Genomic DNA, 22,049 nt, shown 5'->3' with positions numbered 1-22,049 from the left:
ATACCATTAGTCAGGTACCTTCAAAGTTTATACAGTAATACCATTAGTCAGGTATCTTCAAAGTTTATACAGTAATACCATTAGTCAGGTATCTTCAACGTTTATACAGTAATACCATTAGTCAGGTACCTTCAACATTTATACAGTAATAGCATTAGTCAGGTATCTTCAACATTTATACAGTAATACCATTAGTCAGGTACCTTCAACATTTATACAGTAATACCATTAGTCAGGTATCTTCAACATTTATACAGTAATACCATTAGTCAGGTATCTTCAACGTTTATACAGTAATACCATTAGTCAGGTATCTTCAACGTTTATACAGTAATACCATTAGTCAGGTATCTTCAACATTTATACAGTAATGCCATTAGTCAGGTACCTTCAACATTTATACATTAATACCATTAGTCAGGTACCTTTAACATTTATACAGTAATACCATTAGTCAGCTATACAGTAATACCATTAGTCAGGTATCTTCAACATTTATACAGTAATACCATTAGTCAGGTACCTTCAACATTTATACAGTAATACCATTAGTCAGGTATCTTCAACATTTATACAGTAATACCATTAGTCAGGTACCTTCAACATTTATACAGTAATACCATTAGTCAGCTATCTTCAATATTTGGATATTTGTTTTGAAAGTAGTACACTTCTCAACCTACAGTACCAACTATAGCAATGCCTATCTGATGAACATGATGATGAAGATGATAATGATTAGCAGAATGTAGCAGCCATAGACTTATATAACTATCTAGATGAAGGCTAGGGGTCTGGTAGCGACGTGGTGTTTGGGGTCACAATGCTGCCTTCTGGGTAATGTGCGCATGAACAGCGGTCCGTATGTTTGGCATCATTCTGGCTCAGCGACCAGTTGGTCTTCACACCGGCAGAGACCTGGATGTGTTTTAACCTGAGTCAGTCAGTCAGTTCATGAATGTTCCGGGTTTTGTTCACTAGCCACAAAACAGAAGCAAAGTGGCTGAAGCGGGCAGGGGCTAACTGAATTTGACCAATAAGAAACGCTTGTTATGGTTTTACGTTGAAAAACGTTTCGCTAAGATGTACCCTGATGAATGCGTCCCTAGTCTCCAGGTGTGAGATGGTGTGGATTGGGTAACATTGTGAGGTGCTCATCCTACTGAGTCACGTTCAGTGGGAGATGAGGGGTGGCAGGTAGCCTAGCGGATAAGAACGTTGGGCCAGTTACTGAAATGTTGTGGGTTCGAATCCCAGAGCCAACTAGGTGAACAAATCTGTTGATGCGCCCTTGAGCAAGGCACTTAACCCTCCTGTATGTAGCTCTGGATAAGAGCAAGGCACTTAACCCTCCTGTATGTAGCTCTGGATAAGAGCAAGGCACTTAACCCTCCTGTATGTAGCTCTGGATAAGAGCAAGGCACTTAACCCTCCTGTATGTAGCTCTGGATAAGAGCAAGGCACTTAACCCTCCTGTATGTAGCTCTGGATAAGAGCAAGGCACTTAACCCTCCTGTATGTAGCTCTGGATAAGAGCAAGGCACTTAACCCTCCTGTATGTAGCTCTGGATAAGAGCAAGGCACTTAACCCTCCTGTATGTAGCTCTGGATAAGAGCAAGGCACTTAACCTTCCTGTATGTAGCTCTGGATAAGAGCAAGGCACTTAACCCTCCTGTATGTAGCTCTGGATAAGAGCGTAATTAAGAGGTGGCGATATAGGCTAGCATTAGTATTACTACTGGGGTTAGTGTGGGGTTGAAGATACAGCGCTCCATTTTTCCTGGTGACCATAATCATCTGCCCACATGGGCATCTATCTTAAAATACTACAATAAGTACATTTCTGAGAATATCAAACAGTACAATTCCTGGGCAGATATTATATTAAGGAATAAAGCATGTATGTATGTTTTTGGAACGTTTGCGTTACATTTATCCATTGCAGGTGAGATGAATTCAGCCGATTGTTCATTATATCTAAAACTCTTTATGTTATTACAGTTCTGTTTTCAAAGGATTACATCCTGTTTATAAGAGGTGCGTCTCGAATCAAATTGCTACAGTTACTTTATTTGCTTGGTCTTGGAGATCTGCTGACTGCGGCAAACAATGACTTCCTTGCTTGTGTTATTGCAACTGATATGAACATAAACAATGATCAATAGCGTGTGTGCATGCGTGTCTATGTGTGTTTGAAGGGAGTGTGTGTGGAATTAGAGCTAACACAAACATTCCACACGTTGGGTTCCATCCTATAAAAAAGGTGTAACAGAGCAGAACAATTACAATTACACAGGACATGTTGGATTGCTAGAGCAGCCAACACACACACACACAAACACACACACACATGCATGCACACACACGTATGCTGAAAACACACACTAATGCACACACACACACATATACACATACACACACGTGCTGTGGCTTTTCCGTTATAGAACAGGATAGGGTCAGTAAGGTTAACTTTTCCGTGTGAAGTATAACATATTCTTAGAATTCCAGAATCAGATCAGATCCCCATGCTACGCTCAATTTTAATTCTCAGATAAGCCAGCTAATTATAAGCCTGATATATAGGTCTGCCAGCCGTGCTACCCAATGCCATTCTGCAATGTATTATAATAATGCAAACTAACCATACCAGGCCATCACAATATGAAACATTTACTGAATATTGTGTTAAAAGTCCAAACGTTTGGTCCCACCTCTCCTATTAATATAGTCTATAGACTAGCAGGGCTGCTTCCTAAGAATTAAGAGGTTATTATTGCAAGACAGCTTTTATGAACTCAGAATGCTCTCCAGTCCCTTTTTAGGTTGGGTTATCTGTAGGTGTGTGTGCGCGTACAGTTGAAATGCTTAGCAGCTCCAGGGAGCTGTTTTCCTACAGAAGGTCTTGGCTGTTTGCAGTGTTTTTTCCCTTCTCTCGCTCCTCTGGGCACATTGCGAACAATCAGCGTTCTGTCTTTTGTTCCAACTTGTGAAAGAGACAGAGATATTTGTCCCTGAGCTTGGGCCTTCACTTGGGCTGACCCCGCACGAGATCGGCTTGACCCTTGAACAACATTGAAAAGAAAACATGTAGTCAGTTAGTCTTAACGTTTTTTTTGTAATATGTCTTAGTGCCTCTCAAAGCGGATAAATCTATTTTGACATCCCGGCTTCTGAATCTAGAAATCTTATTGGAGGCTGCTGCCTGCATGGGGAAAGTGGCAACTGCTGATATAAACACACTTTGTTTATTCGTTTCTGCATGGATGCACACAGATGCCTGTTAGATCAGTTTATGACGGTATACTGCTCTATACAAACAGAATGCATGATTAACTAGATTTTTATTGTATATACACTGCTCAAAAAAATAAAGGGAACACTTAAACAACACATCCTAGATCTGAATGAAAGAAATAATCTTATTAAATACTTTTTTCTTCACATAGTTGAATGTGCTGACAACAAAATCACACAAAAATAATCAATGGAAATCCAATTTATCAACCCATGGAGGTCTGGATTTGGAGTCACACTCAAAATTAAAGTGGAAAACCACACTACAGGCTGATCCAACTTTGATGTAATGTCCTTAAAACAAGTCAAAATGAGGCTCAGTAGTGTGTGTGGCCTCCACGTGCCTGTATGACCTCCCTACAACGCCTGGGCATGCTCCTGATGAGGTGGCGGATGGTCTCTTGAGGGATCTCCTCCCAGACCTGGACTAAAGCATCCACCAACTCCTGGACAGTCTGTGGTGCAACGTGGTGTTGGTGGATGGAGCGAGACATGATGTCCCAGATGTGCTCAATTGGATTCAGGTCTGGGGAACGGGCGGGCCAGTCCATAGCATCAATGCCTTCCTCTTGCAGGAACTGCTGACACACTCCAGCCACATGAGGTCTAGCATTGTCTTGCATTAGGAGGAACCCAGGGCCAACCGCACCAGCATATGGTCTCACAAGGGGTCTGAGGATCTCATCTCGGTACCTAATGGCAGTCAGGCAACCTCTGGCGAGCACATGGAGGGCTGTGCGTCCCCCCAAAGAAATGCCACCCCACACCATGACTGACCCACCGCCAAACCGGTCCTGCTGGAGGATGTTGCAGGCAGCAGAACGTTCTCCATGGCTTCTCCAGACTGTCACGTCTGTCACGTGCTCAGTGTGAACCTGCTTTCATCTGTGAAGAGCACAGGGCGCCAGTGGCGAATTTGCCAATCTTGGTGTTCTCTGGCAAATGCGAAACGTCTACATGGTGTTGGGCTGTAAGCACAACCCCCACCTGTGGACGTCGGGCCCTCATACCACCCTCATGGATTCTGTTTCTGACCGTTTGAGCAGACACATGCACATTTGTGGCCTGCTGGAGGTCATTTTGCAGGGCTCTGGCAGTGCTCTTCCTGCTCCTCCTTGCACAAAGGCGGAGGTAGCGGTCCTGCTGCTGGGTTGTTGCCCTCCTACGGCCTCCTCCATGTCTCCTGATGTACTGGCCTGTCTCCTGGTAGCGCCTCCATGCTCTGGACACTACGCTGACAGACACAGCAAACCTTCTTGCCACAGCTCGCATTGATGTGCCATCCTGGATGAGCTGCACTACCTGAGCCACTTGTGTGAGTTGTAGACTCCGTCTCATGCTACCACTAGAGTGAAAGCACCGCCAGCATTCAAAAGTGACCAAAACATCAGCCAGGAAGCATAGGAACTGAGAAGTGGTCTGTGGTCACCACCTGCAGAACCACTCCTTTATTGGGGGTGTCTTGCTTATTGCCTATCATTTCCACCTGTTGTCTATTCCATTTGCACAACAGCATGTGAAATTGATTGTCAATCAGTGTTGCTTCCTAAGTGGACAGTTTGATTTCACAGAAGTGTGACTGACTTGGAGTTACATTGTGTTGTTTAAGTGATCCCTTTATTTTTTTGAGCAGTATATTTAGGCACCAGATGAGATGTTTTCCTCTCACTAGTTACAGTATGATCTCCATACACCCACTCATCTGTAAGAGAGTGTCCCAGTGTGGAGGGACTCTACTGGGCTGGTCTGAGGCAGAGGCAGACCTGGAGGGTCTGGGTCTGACACATACCGATGTAGGATCTTCATTTAGTCACCCTGTTACAGGAGAACTTTCCTGCAATGCAGGACATTTTAAACTTGTAGTGTATTTGAGGTTTAAAAAGGCTTCTGAAGTTTGTAATTTCCACTTTGATATTTCAGACCTGATTTTCCTTTATGAAAAATGTATCAAAAAAGTCAATTAATTATAATCCAAATAATAATTTACATTTCCTGTTGCAAACTGGCTCAAATTAAGATCCGACATATGTATGGCCACACCCACATCCTGTGGTATGGCCACACCCACATCCATGCTGGTTGGCTACAGGTACATGCTGCTTGCTGCAGTGTACTGACTGCTCTCTACAGTAGCTATCATGTTCTGAAGTCACAGATCATATCATATAGGAATGGTGACTCCAGAACATAATAAATGGGATGCTTTAGGATACTTTGATATGTGTAGCTCACTCTTAGTCTTTTCTGGAGAATAGCAGAAAACATACGCAGAGATCTACAGTACAGTATCTACTGTACAGTATCTACAGTATCTACTGTATCTACAGTATCTACAGTATCTACAGTACAGTATCTACTGTATCTACAGTATCTACAGTATCTACAGTATCTAGAGTATCTACTGTATCTACAGTACAGTATCTACAGTATCTACAGTACAGTATCTACAGTATCTACAGTACAGTATCTACAGTATCTACAGTATCTACAGTACAGTATCTATAGTATCTACATTACAGTATCTAAAGTATCTACTGTATCTACAGTACAGTATCTACAGTATCTACTGTATCTACAGTACAGTATCTACAGTATCTACAGTATATACTGCATCTACAGTACAGTATCTACAGTATCTACTGTACAGTGTCTACTGTACAGTATCTACAGTACAGTATCTACAGTACAGTATCTACAGTGTCTACATTATCTACAGTATCTACAGTATATACTGCATCTACAGTACAGTATCTACAGTATCTACTGTACAGTATCTACAGTATCTACTGTATCTACAGTACAGTATCTACAGTATCTACAGTATCTACAGTACAGTATCTAAAGTATCTACTGTATCTACAGTATCTACTGTACAGTATCTACAGTATCTACTGTATCTACAGTACAGTATCTACAGTATCTACAGTACAGTATCTCGAGTATCTACTGTATCTACAGTATCTACTGTACCTACAGTACAGTGTCTACAGTACAGTGTCTACAGTACAGTGTCTACAGTACAGTATCTACAGTGTCTACAGTACATTGTCTACAGTACAGTGTCTATAGTACAGTATCTACAGTACAGTGTCTACAGTACAGTATCTACAGTACAGTGTCTACAGTACAGTACCTACAGTACAATGCCTACAGTACAGTGTCTACAGTACAGTGTCTACAGTACAGTGTCTACAGTACAGTGTCTACAGTACAGTGTCTACAGTACAGCGTCTACAGTACAGTATCTACAGTACAGTATCTACAGTACAGTACCAACAGTACAATGCCTACAGTACAGTGTCTACAGTACAGCGTCTACAGTACAGTATCTACAGTACAGTGTCTACAGTACAGCGTCTACAGTACAGTATCTACAGTACAGTGTCTACAGTACAGCGTCTACAGTACAGTATCTACAGTACAGTATCTACAGTACAGTGTCTACAGTACAGTGTCTACAGTACAGTGTCTACAGTACCATGTCTACAGTACGGTATCTACAATACAGTGTCTACAGTACAGTACCTACAGTACAATGCCTACAGTACAGTGTCTACAGTACAGTGTCTACAGTACAGTATCTACAGTACAGTGTCTACAGTACAGTGTCTACAGTACCATGTCTACAGTACGGTATCTACAATACAATGTCTACAGTAGAGTGTCTACAGTACAGTATCTACAATACAATGTCTACAGTACAGTGTCTACAGTACAGTATCTACAATACAATGTCTACAGTACATTGTCTACAGTACAGTATCTACAGTACAGTATCTACAGTGTCTACAGTACAGTGTCTACAGTACAGTATCTACAGTACATTGTCTACAATACAATGTCTACAGTACATTGTCTACAGTACAGTATCTACAGTGTCTACAGTACAGTGTCTACAGTACAGTATCTACAGTACATTGTCTACAGTAGAGTGTCTACAGTTCAGTGTCTACAATACAATGTCTACAGTACAGTATCTACAGTACATTGTCTACAGTAGAGTATCTACAGTACATTGTCTACAGTATCTACAGTACCTACAGTACAGTGTCTAGTGTCTACAGTACAGTATCTACAGTACATTGTCTACAGTACAATGTCTACAGTACAGTGTCTACAGTACAATGTCTACAGTACAGTATCTACAGTATCTACAGTACAGTATCTATAGTGTCTACAGTACATTGTCTACAGTAGAGTGTCTACAGTACATTGTCTACAGTACACTGTCTACAGTACAGTGTCTACAGTACAATGTCTACAGTACAGTATCTACAGTATCTACAGTACAGTATCTACAGTGTCTACAGTACAGTATCTACAGTACAGTGTCTACAGTACAGTGTCTACAGTACAGTATCTACAGTACATTGTCTACAGTAGAGTGTCTACAGTACATTGTCTACAGTACAATTTCTACAGTACAGTATCTACAGTGTCTACAGTACAGTATCTACAGTACATTGTCTACAGTACAGTGTCTACAGTACAATGTCTACAGTACAGTACCTACAGTACATTGTCTACAGTAGAGTATCTACAGTACAGTGTCTACAGTACAGTGTCTACAGTACAGTGTCTACAGTAGAGTGTCTACAGTACAGTGTCTACAGTATCTACAGTACAGTATCTACAGTACAGTGTCTACAGTACAGTATCTACAGTACAGTGTCTACAGTACAGTGTCTACAGTACAGTATCTACAGTACAGTGTCTACAGTAGAGTGTCTACAGTACAGTATCTACAGTACAGTGTCTACAGTACAGTGTCTACAGTACAGTATCTACAGTACAGTGTCTACAGTAGAGTGTCTACAGTACAGTATCTACAGTACAGTGTCTACAGTATCTACAGTACAGTGTCTACAGTACAGTGTCTACAGTACAGTGTCTACAGTACAGTATCTACAGTACAGTATCTACAGTACAGTGTCTACAGTATCTACAGTACAGTGTCTACAGTACAGTATCTACAGTACATTGTCTACAGTATCTACAGTACAGTGTCTACAGTACAGTGTCTACAGTACAGTGTCTACAGTACAGTGTCTACAGTACAGTATCTACAGTACAGTGTCTACAGTACAGTGTCTACAGTACAGTGTCTACAGTTCAGTATCTACAGTACAGTGTCTACAGTACAGTATCTACAGTACAGTGTCTACAGTACAGTGTCTACAGTACAGTATCTACAGTACAGTGTCTACAGTACAGTATCTACAGTACAGTATCTACAGTACAGTGTCTACAGTATCTACAGTACAGTGTCTACAGTATCTACAGTACAGTATCTACAGTACAGTGTCTACAGTACAGTGTCTACAGTACAGTATCTACAGTTCAGTATCTACAGTACAGTGTCTACAGTACAGTGTCTACAGTACAGTATCTACAGTTCAGTATCTACAGTACAGTGTCTACAGTACAGTATCTACAGTACAGTGTCTACAGTACAGTGTCTACAGTACAGTGTCTACAGTTCAGTATCTACAGTACAGTGTCTACAGTACAGTGTCTACAGTACAGTATCTACAGTACAGTATCTACAGTACAGTGTCTACAGTACAGTGTCTACAGTACAGTATCTACAGTACAGTGTCTACAGTACAGTGTCTACAGTACAGTATCTACAGTACAGTATCTACAGTACAGTGTCTACAGTACAGTATCTACAGTACAGTGTGTCTTTGCAGTAAGGGATTTTCAACGTTATCCTTAGCAACTGTCTATTCTGATCTAAAGGTCCTTTACTCTTGTTCAGGATCCTGGTGATCCAAACAGGAACTCTCCCTTCCCCTCCACTCCTCTTTATTGACCTAGAGACTTATGTTAGTTCCCCAAGCTATTGCAGAGGCTTTAGCTCGGTGGGTTACCACAGTCTTGTGGTGTGTAAGAGAGCCCGATGTAAACCCGGTCGATCATACTCACTCTTGTGCAGGACACTGGGGATGGAGACTGAAGCTCTCCCTCCATACCTCCATAGTCCCTTTCTTTCTCTCATTCCTTCCCTGTAACTGTCCCCCCTTTTCCTCCTCCTCGTCCTCCCCACTACTACTTGAATGGAGTTTAAAGCAGCTGTAATGAAACGTTTGCGTCTACTGTTGAAAAGTAGTTTTTGCCTCAGCTCTGACATCTTGATTTCCTAATGGAATGAAGCACATGTGAAGGACTGACTGGTAGGCAGTGAGGCGTTAGTGAATGAACATTGAAGTGATAGTTGTACCCTCTCTGTGCTGCACTCTGTCATTACATCAAAGAGGCTAGCGTTTTGTCCGTTAGTGTATTTTGCTCACCGTTTAGGCTACTGTAATAAATCCCAGAAGAACCAAAGCCATATTAAATCAGTGTGTAGAGGAGGCCTATTCTATTCTAAGTGAGAGGGAATTAATTAATTGCACAGTCAGCGTTATGACAGTTTGATGTTTTACTCTGCCTTTGTTTTCATTTGACTCGGGACCACCTATAGGTAAAATGTTGCTTTGAATAAAAGTGTCTGCTCTAATGGCATGTATATTATATTATATAGTATATTATATAAGGTTGGGATTGTCTAGCTGTGGTCCAGGGCGTTAGTGCAAGTTCCTCTACAAACGTAGAGGCAACTCATTGTGGTCATCGCACGATAGGACCAGAGCTAGGAATGTCCGGTTGGTGAAAATGCTTAGTCAATCTGTCTCTGTTGGCTTTACAGTCTGGATGTGGAGGTGATTAACAAAGTGGTATTGTATTACGTTAATGTTGTATTGAATGATGTTATAAATCGGAATTTGAGTGATTTAGTTCCCCATAATGGAGAATAGAGTTCACCAGTTTAGTCAAGGGTTGTGTCCCAAATGGCATCTTATTCCCTATGTAGTGCACTACTTTTGACCAGAGCACTATGGCTCAGAAATAAAAGAAGTGCACTAAATAGGGAATAAGGTGACATTTGGGATGCACTTGCTATTTTAGCTAGGCCTGATATGACCTCTTCACAGATTATCCCCCAGGCATAGAGGTGGTCTGTGCAAAGCATCATCCACCCGTACTGCAGTATGTACCGGACCAAACACTATTACTGCAGTATGTACCGGACCAAACACTATTACTGCAGTATGTACCGGACCAAACACTATTACTGCAGTATGTACCGGACCAAACACTATTACTGCAGTATGTACCGCACCAAACACTATTACTGCAGTATGTACCACACCAAACACTATTACTGCAGTATGTACCGCACCAAACACTATTACTGCAGTAGGTACCGCACCAAACACTATTACTGCAGTATGTACCGCACCAAACACTATTACTGCAGTATGTACCGGACCAAACACTATTACTGCAGTATGTACCGCACCAAAGACTATTACTGCAGTATGTACCGCACCAAACACTATTACTGCAGTATGTACCGCACCAAAGACTATTACTGCAGTATGTACCGCACCAAAGACTATTACTGCAGTATGTACCGCACCAAACACTATTACTGCAGTATGTACCGCACCAAACACTATTACTGCAGTATGTACCGCACCAAACACTATTACTGCAGTATGTAACGCACAAACACTATTACTGCAGTATGTACCGCACCAAAGACTATTACTGCGGTATGTACCTCACCATAGACTATTACTGCAGTATGTACCGCACCAAACACTATTACTGCAGTATGTACCTCACCAAACACTATTACTGCAGTATGTACTGCAACAAACACTATTACTGCAGTATGTACCACACTAAACACTATTACTGCAGCATGTACCGCACCAAACACTATTACTGCAGTATGTACCGGACCAAACACTATTACTGCAGTATGTACCGCACCAAACACTATTACTGCAGTATGTACCTCACCAAACACTATTACTGCAGTATTGTCACTGTTGTCGTAGAGAGGGGACCAAAGTGCAACGTGGTTGTAGTTCCACATTTTTATTAAATCCGTGAAACTTTGCAGTACATAAATAACTCAATCGACAAACAACAAACCGTGACGCAGAGGGAAACAAACACTACTCAAAATATAATAACCCACAAAACCCAGGAAGAAACACCCCTACTTAAATATGATCTCCAATTAGAGACAACGAGGACCAACTGCCTCCAATTGGAGATCAACCCAAAAAACAACAACATAGAAATAGAAAAACTAGAACTTAAACATAGAAATACAAAACATAGAAAAACACAAAACACCCCCTGTCACGCCCTGACCTACTTTACCATAGAAAATAACCTCTTACTATGGTCAGGACGTGACAAGTATGTACCGCTCCAAACACTATTACTGCAGTATGTACCACACCAAACACTATTACTGCAGTATGTACCTCACCAAACACTATTACTGCAGTATGTAATGAAACAAATACTATTACTGCAGTATGTACCACAACAAACACTATTACTGCAGTGTTTTCACCTCAGAGTAACAATTTACCAGTGGTGTAAAGTACTTAAGTACAAATACTTTAAAGTACTACTTAAGTCGTTTTTTGGGGTATCTGTACTTTACTTTACTATTTATATTTTTGACAACGTTTACTTTTACTTCACTACATTCCTAAAGAAAATAATGTACTTTTTACTCCATACATTTTCCCTGACACCCAAAAGTACTCGTTATATTTTGAATGCTTAGCAGTACAGGAAAATGGTCCAATTCACATACTTTACAAGAGAACATCCCTGGTCATCCCTACTGCCTCTGATCTGGAGGACTCACTAAACACAAATGCTTAATTTGTAAATTATGTTTGAGTGTTGAAGAGTGCCCCTTGCTATCCTTTTGATATTAAAGTACATTTTAGCAATTCCATTTACTTTTGATACTTAAGTATATTTAAAACCAAATACTTTGGCACTTTTACTCAAGTAGTATTTTACTGGGTGACTTTCACTTTACTGGGTGACTTTCAATTTTCTATAAAGGTATCTTTACTTTTACTCACGTATGACAATTTAGTTATTTTTCCACCACTGCAATTTAGTATGTTGTTGATGTTTTTGTTTTTTACCTCAGAGGAAGATAGCCAGACAGATGAAATTGGACAGAAAGCGGGTCTTTCTGTGTGTGTGTGAGTGCGTTGTTACTTTTCTTCAATTCTATCTGAAGTTGATATCTCCGAGAGATGGCAGTACATGTACTGCTATTTCCTTCAGAGCCATCTGGTATGTGGTGAGGAGCAGGGAGGACAGAGATGGACCCAGTGATGCTTGAACAACAGACTAAATGCCATCCCACATTCTCCTGCTCCCTCTAAAGATCTCTCACACTTTTACACATGCAGACTTCTCAGTAGGAGAGCTCATTTAGGTTGCCTGTGTTAACGACGACCGTGGCTTGAGGCTTGGATGGAGAGACACCACAGTGAAATGTACTGTCTGTATTTGGAGTCTTACAACCTCGTATTTGTTCTCTCTCGACATGATTGGAGCTTCAACATCTGTCCGAGTAACTGACATTATGATCTTAAAATGGCACCTTTGGTATTGGACTGGAATGAGATGGCCTGTAGCCAGCCTAACCCTTAACTGAAAGGATTAGGTGCTCTAGAATGGCTACAGATCTGTTTGTGCTTTAGCCAACAATTTAGACTATCAGAGATAGTCAGAGGATTAATCGGCCAAAGCACATCTGGACCAGGCTATAGGAATGGTCCTCAGGTTCCGGGAGAGGCTGATATTCAGTGGGAGAGAGACAGAGGATTTGATTTGTACACGATTTAGAGGTTGCTTTCCCTTCTTTTTGATAGTGGTTATGTGTAAACAAAACCATCCCATACTGACAGTACGTTGGTCAGTCGATGATGATTCGCTTTCACTGAACTTCTCTCTTCAGTCAAACTGTCATATTATTCACAAAAACTCCTCCATCACTCTCTCTCTGTCTACTCTCTCTCTATCTTTCCATCTCCATTTCCCTCTCTCTCTCTCTCTCTCTCTCTCTCTCTCTCTCTCTCTCTCTCTCTCTCTCTCTCTCTATGTCTACTCCCTCCATCTCTCCGCTTCCCTTTGACTGAGCTCAGTGAAGCAGCAGCATGACTCCCTCCCCATCAGCCTGATAATTCTGTAATCTGTGTTGGGCTGTAATGAGACTGAACAGGGTTCCATGAGGCAGAGAGTTTCATAATGAAATGGCATTTTGCACAATGAAGCCCAATAAATACACTGCTCCATTGGCTTGAGCGTCAGACGCTTCCAGAATACCCATTGTGTCCCAAATGACACCTATACTGTAGTGGACTACTTTTGGACAGCCCAGCCACACAGCCTGCGTCTGCAAATGGCACCCTATTTCCTGTATAGAGCACGGTTCAGCCAGCCAAATCTAGTGCCATTTCAAACGCAGACTATCACTGTGGGGTCTACGTTTCCTGAACAGAGGTCATCTTTAAGGGAACTGAAATCTGGTCTTGAAGAATTTGTCTCTTCTCTCTCTCACCTCTATGATACTTGTGATAGTGACAATAACTGTGTGTGTGTGTGTTTGTGGACGTCTTTAAACAAAACAAAAATGGACCAACTGGAGACATTTTGTTGGTTCCTACAAGGTAAAATGCTATTTCTAGGGTGTTTAGGGTTAAAGTTAGAATTAGTCTAAGAATTAGGTTTATTGTTATTTTAGGGTTAGGGTTAGGAGCTAGGGTTAGTTTTAGGGTTAGGGTTAGGAGCTAGGGTTAGTTTTAGGGTTAGGTTTTTGGGTTAAGGTTAGGGTTATGTTTAAGGTTAATGTTAGGGTTAGGAGCTAGGGTTAGTTTTAGGGTTAGGGTTAGGAGCTAGGGTTAGTTTTAGTTTTAGGGTTAGGAGCTAGGGTTAGTTTTAGGGTTAGGGTTAGGAGCTAGGGTTAGTTTTAGGGTTAGGGTTAGGAGCTAGGATTAGTTTTAGGGTTAGGTTTTTGGGTTAAGGTTAGGGTTATGTTTAAGGTTAATGTTAGGGTTAGGTTTAAGAGGGTTTCTGTTTATGCTGGTATCAAACCTTGGGTTGCACAGGCCTATCGCAACTTTCTGCCCTGTTTCTATATTGTACATCAGACCGGTCTGGAGAGGGTGAGAGAACATGAAAGGCCGAGAACTCCGATGGTTCACCCATGACAGTTCAACAACATGAGGAAGACAATTGTTGATAAAGTGCTGAGGGTAAAAAACATTTATTTTTAAAACAACATTTATATAATAAAATCATAATAAAACATGCAAACTGGACCAATAAATGAATAGATAAATAATGAAATAAGATTTTTTTTTTTTCAAATCTTTATTTTAACAGGGAAAACAGACTGAGACCTGGATCTCTTTTACGGCTGTGCCTTGTGTAAACATGTTGACATGTACGGTTTTAGGCATACAGACAAGAACATTTCAAACATACAAAACAAAGACACAATTCAACAGAAACAATCACAGACAACATCATATTGATCCTCCATAACATTTTTGAAATGGGCAAGGGACACCAGAGTGTCTAACTTAAGTTGGATCTGCAGTTTGTTCCATAAATAAGGTGCAAAGGAACTAAAGGCAGTCCAACCCAACTCTGTGGAGACCGCAGGAGTCTCTAATGTAATCCACATCTGTGATCTGGTTTTAAAATTAGTATATCTAGAGGAAATGAATGATGATATATATGGAGGTAGTTTTAAAAGAAGTGCTTTATAAATAAACAAGAGAGCATGTTGCTCTCGCCTCACAGATAGAGAGGCCCAACCCACATGTTGATATAGGATACAGTGATGAGTTTTGTAACTATCACCCGTGATAAACCTGAGTGCACAATGGTAAATAGCATCCAGTGGTTTTAATGTGTTTGCCGATGCATGCATATAGATAATATCACCATAATCTAAAACGGACAGAAAAGTAGCCTGCACAATTTGTTTTCTGTTTACGGAGGACAGACAAGCCCTGTTTCTGTATAAAGGAACCCTATCTTGAATTTGAGCTTTTTTCCCAATTCAGTAACATGTTTTTTAAAAGAAAGCCTATCATCTAACCATACACCAAAGTATTTATATGCAGAGACCTAAAGTAAATTCATAAGTGGAAATCCCACCAAGGGATGAAGGATTAAGTTCTACAAAGATAAGTGTTACGTTGAAGTGCTTAATATAATAACATTCAATATAAAAAAGACAAAACCAGATTGAGCAAATAAATACATCATTTTTTATTGAACTTCCTCCTCGTGTCGGTGGCCCCTCCGGCTCTCTTAATTAGGCCCTCACTAACTCCCACAGTCAATGCTTTATCCTACTCTTTACCATTCATACCAAGTGGAGTTAGGGTTGGGGTTAGGGTAAGAGTACGGGTTAGGGTGAGGGTGAGGGTAAGAGTATGGGTTAGGGTTAGGGTAAGGTTAAGAGCTTAGGGAAAATAGGGTTTTGAATGGGACTGAATTGTGTGTCCCCACAAGCTTAGCTGTACAAGACTGTGTGTGTTTGTGTCTGTCTATTATTCATGTGGCGGTGTTATTGTTTCGGTGACACCCGACCCTCTGGGCTTGAATTTTTAATGTCCCAGGAAACCTGAGCTGAGATCTGTGCTTATGGAGGCTGCCTGCCAGGTCGGTTGTTGGTCGATGACGTGGACAGTGTTCCATGTCAGTCGCCCCTCGTCTCCGCCTGTGACATCACCGTCCTCTCACAGAGGCAGAGCACCTCATGTTGTTTCCGATGCCCGTTCTTAAAGATCACCATGTATATGTCCCACATGGCACCCTATTCCCTATATAGTACATTACATTTGACCAGGTCCCATATGGCTCTGGTCAAAAGTAGTGCACTATGTAGGGAATACTTCGGCGCCGACAGAGATGGCCGCCTCGCTTCGTGTTCCTAGGAAACTATGCAGTATTTTGTTTTTTTTAATGTGTTATTTCTTACATTGTTACCCCAGGTAATCTTAGGTTTTATTACATACAGTCGGGAGGAACTATTGGATAAAAGAGAAACGTCAACTCACCAACATTACGACCAGGAATACGACTTTCCAGAAGCGGATCCTCTGTTTGGCCTACCACCCAGGACAATGGATCGGATCCCAGCCGGCGACCCAAAACAATGGCGCCGTAGAAGGGGCAGACGGAGCGGTCTTCTGGTCAGGCTCCGTAGATGGGCACATAGCGCACCGCTCCCGAGCATACTACTCGCCAATGTCCAGTCTCTTGACAACAAGGTAGACGAAATCCGAGCAAGGGTAGCATTCCAGAGAGACATCGGAGACTGTAACGTTCATTGTTTCACGGAAACATGGCTCACTCGAGACACACTATCTGAGTCGGTACAGCCAACTGGTTTCTTCACGCATCGTGCCGACAGAAACAAGCATCTCTCTGGTAAGAAGAAGGGCGGGGTTGTATGCCTTATGATTAACGAGACGTGGTGTGATCATAACAACATACAGGAACTCAAGTCCTTTTGTTCACCTGACTTAGAATTCCTCACAATCAAATGCTAGAAACCACATATCCTGAGGCTGCATTTAATGTAGCCGGGGATTTTAACAAGGCTAATCTGAAAACAAGGCTCCCCAAATTCTATCAGCATATCGATTGTGCTACCAGGGTGGGCAAAACCCTAGACCACTGTTATTCTAACTTCTGCGACGCATATAAGGCCCTCCCCCGCCCTCCCTTCGGAAAAGCTGACCACGACTCCATTTTGTTGCTCCCAGCCTATAGACAGAAACTAAAACAGGAAGCTCCCGCGCTCAGGTCTGTTCAACGCTGGTCCGACCAATCGGATTCCACGCTTCAAGATTGCTTCGATCACGTGGACTGGGATATGTTCCGCATTGCGGCGAACAACAACATTGACGAATACGCTGATTTGGTGTGCGAGTTTATTAACAAGTGCATCAGTGATGTTGTACCCCCAGCGTCTATTAAAACATTCCCCAACCCGAAACCGTGGATTGATGGCAGCATTCGCGCAAAACTGAACGCGCGAACCACTGCTTTTAATCAGGGCAAGGTGACCAGAAACATGACCGAATACAAACAGTGTAGCTATTCCCTCCACAAGGCAATCAAACAAGCTAAGTGTCAGTACAGAGACAAAGTGGAGTCGCAATTCAACGGCTCAGACATGAGAGGTATGTGGCAGGGTCTACAGTCAATCACGGACTACAAAAGAAAAACCAGCCCCGTCACGGCTCACGATGCCTTGCTCCCAGACAGACTAAACAACTTTTTTGCTCGCTTTGAGGACAATACAGTGCCACTGACACGGCCCGCTACCAAAACCTGTTGGCTCTCCTTCACTGTAGCCAACGTGAGTAAAACATTTAAACGTGTTAACCCTCACAAGGCTGCAGGCCCAGACGGCATCCCCGGCCGCGTCCTCAGAGCATGCGCAGACCAGCTGGCTGGTGTGTTTACAGACAAATTCAATCAATCCTTATCCCAGTCTGCTGTCCCCACATGCTTCAAGAGGGCCACCATTGTTCCTGTTTTCAAGAAAGCCAAGGTAACTGAGCTAAATGACTACCGCCCTGTAGCACTCACTTCCGTCATCATGAAGTGCTTTGAGAGACTAGTCAAGGCCCATATCACCACCACCCTACCTGACACCCTAGACCCACTCCAATTTGCTTACCGCCCCAATAGGTCCACAGACGACGCAATCGCCATCACACTGCACACTGCCCTAACCCATCTGGACAAGAGGAATACCTATGTAAGAATGCTGTTCATCGATTACAGCTCAGCATTTAACACCATAGTACCCCCCAAGCTCGTCATTAAGCTTGAGACCATGGGTCTCGACCCCGCCCTGTGCAACTGGGTCCTGGACTTCCTGACGGGCTGCCCCCAGGTGGTGAGGGTAGGTAACAACATCTCCACCCCGCAGATCCTCAATACTGGGTCCCCACAAGGGTTCGTTCTCAGCCCTCTCCTGTACTCCCTGTTCACCCACGACTGCGTGGCCATGCACGCCTCCAACTCAATCATCAAGTTTGCAGACGACACTACAGTGGTAGGCTTGATTACCAACGACGAGACGGCCTACAGGGAGGAGGTGAGGGCCCTCGGAGTGTGGTGTCAGGAAAATAACCCCACACTCAATGTCAACAAAACAAAGGAGATGATCGTGGACTTCAGGAAACAGCAGAGGGAGCACCCCCCTATCTACATTGATGGGACAGTAGTGGAGAGGATGGAGAGTTTTAAGTTCCTCGGCGTACACATTACGGACGAACTGAAATGGTCCACCCACACAGACAACGTGGTGAAGAAGGAGCAGCAGCGCCTCTTCAACCTCAGGAGGCTGAAGAAATTCGGCTTGTCACCAAAAACACTCACAAACTTTTACAGATGCACAATCGAGAGCATCCTGTTGGGCTGTATCACCGCCTGGTACGGCAGCTGCTCCGCCCATAACCGTAAGGCTCTCCAGAGGGTAGTGAGGTCTGCACAACGCATCACCGGGTGCAAACTACCTGCCCTCCAGGACACCTACACCACTCGATGTCACAGGAAGGCCAAAAAGATAATCAAGGACAGCAACCACCCGAGCCACTGCCTGTTCACCCCCCTATCATCCAGAAGGCGAGATCAGTACAGGTGCATCAAAGCTGGGACCGAGAGACTGAAAAACAGCTTCTATCTCAAGGCCATCAGACTGTTAAACAGCCATCACTAACATTGAGTGGCTGCTGCCAACATACTGACTCAACTCCAGCCACTTTAATAATGGAAAAATTGATGTAAACAATTTATCACTAGCCACTTTATATAATGTTTACATACCCTACATTACTCATCTCATATGTATATACTGTACGCTATACCATCTAATGCATCTTGCCACCTTGATGTAATTAAATGTATCACTAGCCACTTTAAACAATGCCACTTCATATAATGTTTTCATACCCTACATTACTCATCTCATATGTATATACTGTACTCTCTACCATCTACTGCATCTTGCCATCTTGATGTAATGTATCACTAGCCACTTTAAACAATGCCGCTTTATATGTTTTCATACCCTACATTACTCATCTCATATGTATATACTGTACTCTATACCATCTACTGCATCTTGCCTATGCCGTTCGGCCATCGCTCATTCATATATTTTTATGTACATATTCTTATTCATTCCTTTACACGTGTGTGTATAAGGTAGTTGTTGTGAATTTGTTAGGTTAGATTACTTGTTAGATTTTACTGCATGGTCGGAACTAGAAGCACAAGCATTTCGCTACACTCACATTAACATCTGCTAACCATGTGTATGTGACAAATACATTTGATTTGATTTGATACATAGCCCAGGAGGCCTCAACTGGGACACGTTGTTGTGTGTTGTGCAGAGCCACCCAGCCAGCAGTGTTACTGCCGTCTCACTCTCTCTCACCATTGTGTGTCAGACAGTAAAGCCTGAGGTCCACACTTGAAAAGCCAGTCTAGAGGTCAGTGTGTGAAGTTGAAAACACATACACTATGTCATGCTGTACTATGTTCATGTTCCTATTGAGCTAATATAGTCAGCTGAGTGAAAGGGTTATACTCTGCTGTACAATTGTGTTGTTACTGTAGTCAATTGAGTGAAGGAATGTCTGAAATTCTCTAGGACAGTTTCAATGACAATGTCTACGTAGCTCGCTAGCAATCTCTCAAGCAATCAACCGTAATGGCTTAGAATTAGAATATGGCAGACCGCAACCACGCCACGTCATTCTAACTAGCCTAATGAATAACATGGGATTGGAGAGGGTGTTTGGATTGAATTATTGTAGTCAGTGCCTTAACAACCATGGAGATTTTGTTGTCACAGGCAACATTAAATGCCCCTCCTGCCCACACTTTGGATGCATCCCAAATGGAGCCCTATTCCCTATATAGAGCCCTATGGGCCCTGGTCAAAAGCAGTGTACTGTATAATGAATAGGGTGCCTTTTGGGTCACAACCCTTGTCCTGTGCTGTATGTGAACGAAGGTGACTGCACGACATGAAGGAGACAGTTGTTGACATCCATTCAGGGTTTGGCTTGCTCTTCCATTGTGAACGAGCCTCGCTCCCTCCCTCTCTCTTGCTGTGTCAGTGGGATGTTTGTTTGATGGGAGTTATGGGGCACCTAGTGGTTGTTATTGTGCCATAACGAATGAATTCTTTCTTGGGCCAACAGTCTGGTTGATAACAAATAACAAGTGAAGGGACACTTGTAAATGTGCTTTTAGAGGCCATGCATTTCAACACTCATCTTTAAAACAAAAACAATGTAGGTCAAAAGAGTTGATCTTAACAAAGGAAATAGAGGATCTAACAGTACAGATAGATAGCAATACAAACTGAAACATAGAGGATCTAACAGTACAGATAGATAGCAATACAAACTGAAACATAGAGGATCTAGCAGTACAGATAGATAGCAATACAAACTGAAACATAGAGGATCTAACAGTACAGATAGATAGCAATACAAACTGAAACATAGAGGATCTAGCAGTACAGATAGATAGCAATACAAACTGAAACATAGAGGATCTAACAGTACAGATAGATAGCAATACAAACTGAAACATAGAGGATCCAACAGTACAGATAGATAGCAATACAAACTGAAACATAGAGGATCTAACAGTACAGAGAGATAGCAATACAAACTGAAACATAGAGGATCTAACAGTACAGATAGATAGCAATACAAACTGAAACATAGAGGATCTAGCAGTACAGATAGATAGCAATACAAACTGAAACATAGAGGATCTAGCAGTACAGATAGATAGCAATACAAACTGAAACATAGAGGATCTAGCAGTACAGATAGATAGCAATACAAACTGAAACATAGAGGATCTAGCAGTACAGATAGATAGCAATACAAACTGAAACATAGAGGATCCAACAGTACAGATAGATAGCAATACAAACTGAAACATAGAGGATCTAACAGTACAGATAGATAGCAATACAAACTGAAACATAGAGGATCCAACAGTACAGATAGATAGCAATACAAACTGAAACATAGAGGCACAGAATAAGTTAGAGGAAAAACTAAAAAGAAATGGAGGAACTTATTCAAGAAAGGTCAAGTATAATATATTATAAAAATAAAGCGAACTGGATGGAATATGGAGGAAAATATTTTTTTAATCTTCAACATAGAAATGCTACCAAAAATAATTTACAGAAACTTGTTGCAAATGACGGAAGGCCAGCATTTCGGAGTCGCCTCTTCACTGTTGACGTTGAGACTGGTGTTTTTGGGGTACTATTTAATGAAGCTTCCAGTTGAGGACTTGTGGTTCCAAACTTCTTCCATTTAAGAATGATGGAGGCCACTATGTTCTTGGGGACCTTCAATGCTGCAGACATTTTTTGGTACCCTTCCCCAGATCTGTGCCTCGTCACAATCCTGTCTCAGAGCTCTACTGACAATTCCTTCAACCTCATGGCTTAGTTTTTGCTTTGACATGCACTGTCAACTGTGGGACCCTATATAGACAGGAGTGTGCCTTTCCAAATCATGTCCAATCAATTGAATTTACCACAAGTGGACTCCAATCAAGTTGTAGAAACATCTCAAGGATGATCAATGGAAACAGGATGCACCGGAGCTCAATTTCGAAGCTCATAGCAAATGGTCTGAATATATATATTTTATTTTTAATACATTTGAAAAAATGTCTTAAAACCTGTTTTCACTTTGTCATGATGGGGTATTGTGTATAGATTCTTGAGGAAAAACAATAAATGTAATACATTTTAGGATGAGGCTGTAACATAACAAAATGTAGA

At 42.0% G+C, this 22,049-nt stretch overlaps 1 protein-coding gene across 7 annotated transcripts in view; it reads left to right on the top strand.

The window, feature by feature from the left end:
• The window catches only part of ppp1r9a (protein phosphatase 1, regulatory subunit 9A), a 126,556-nt gene that overhangs the window by 10,337 nt on the left and 94,170 nt on the right, over positions 1 to 22,049 (top strand). The gene's annotated exons all lie outside the window — the stretch shown is intronic.

This window comes from Salmo salar, chromosome ssa27 (assembly GCF_905237065.1).
Source record: "Salmo salar chromosome ssa27, Ssal_v3.1, whole genome shotgun sequence".
Taxonomy (NCBI): Eukaryota; Metazoa; Chordata; class Actinopteri; order Salmoniformes; family Salmonidae; genus Salmo; species Salmo salar.
This window is presented reverse-complemented; position numbering and strand designations above follow the sequence as displayed.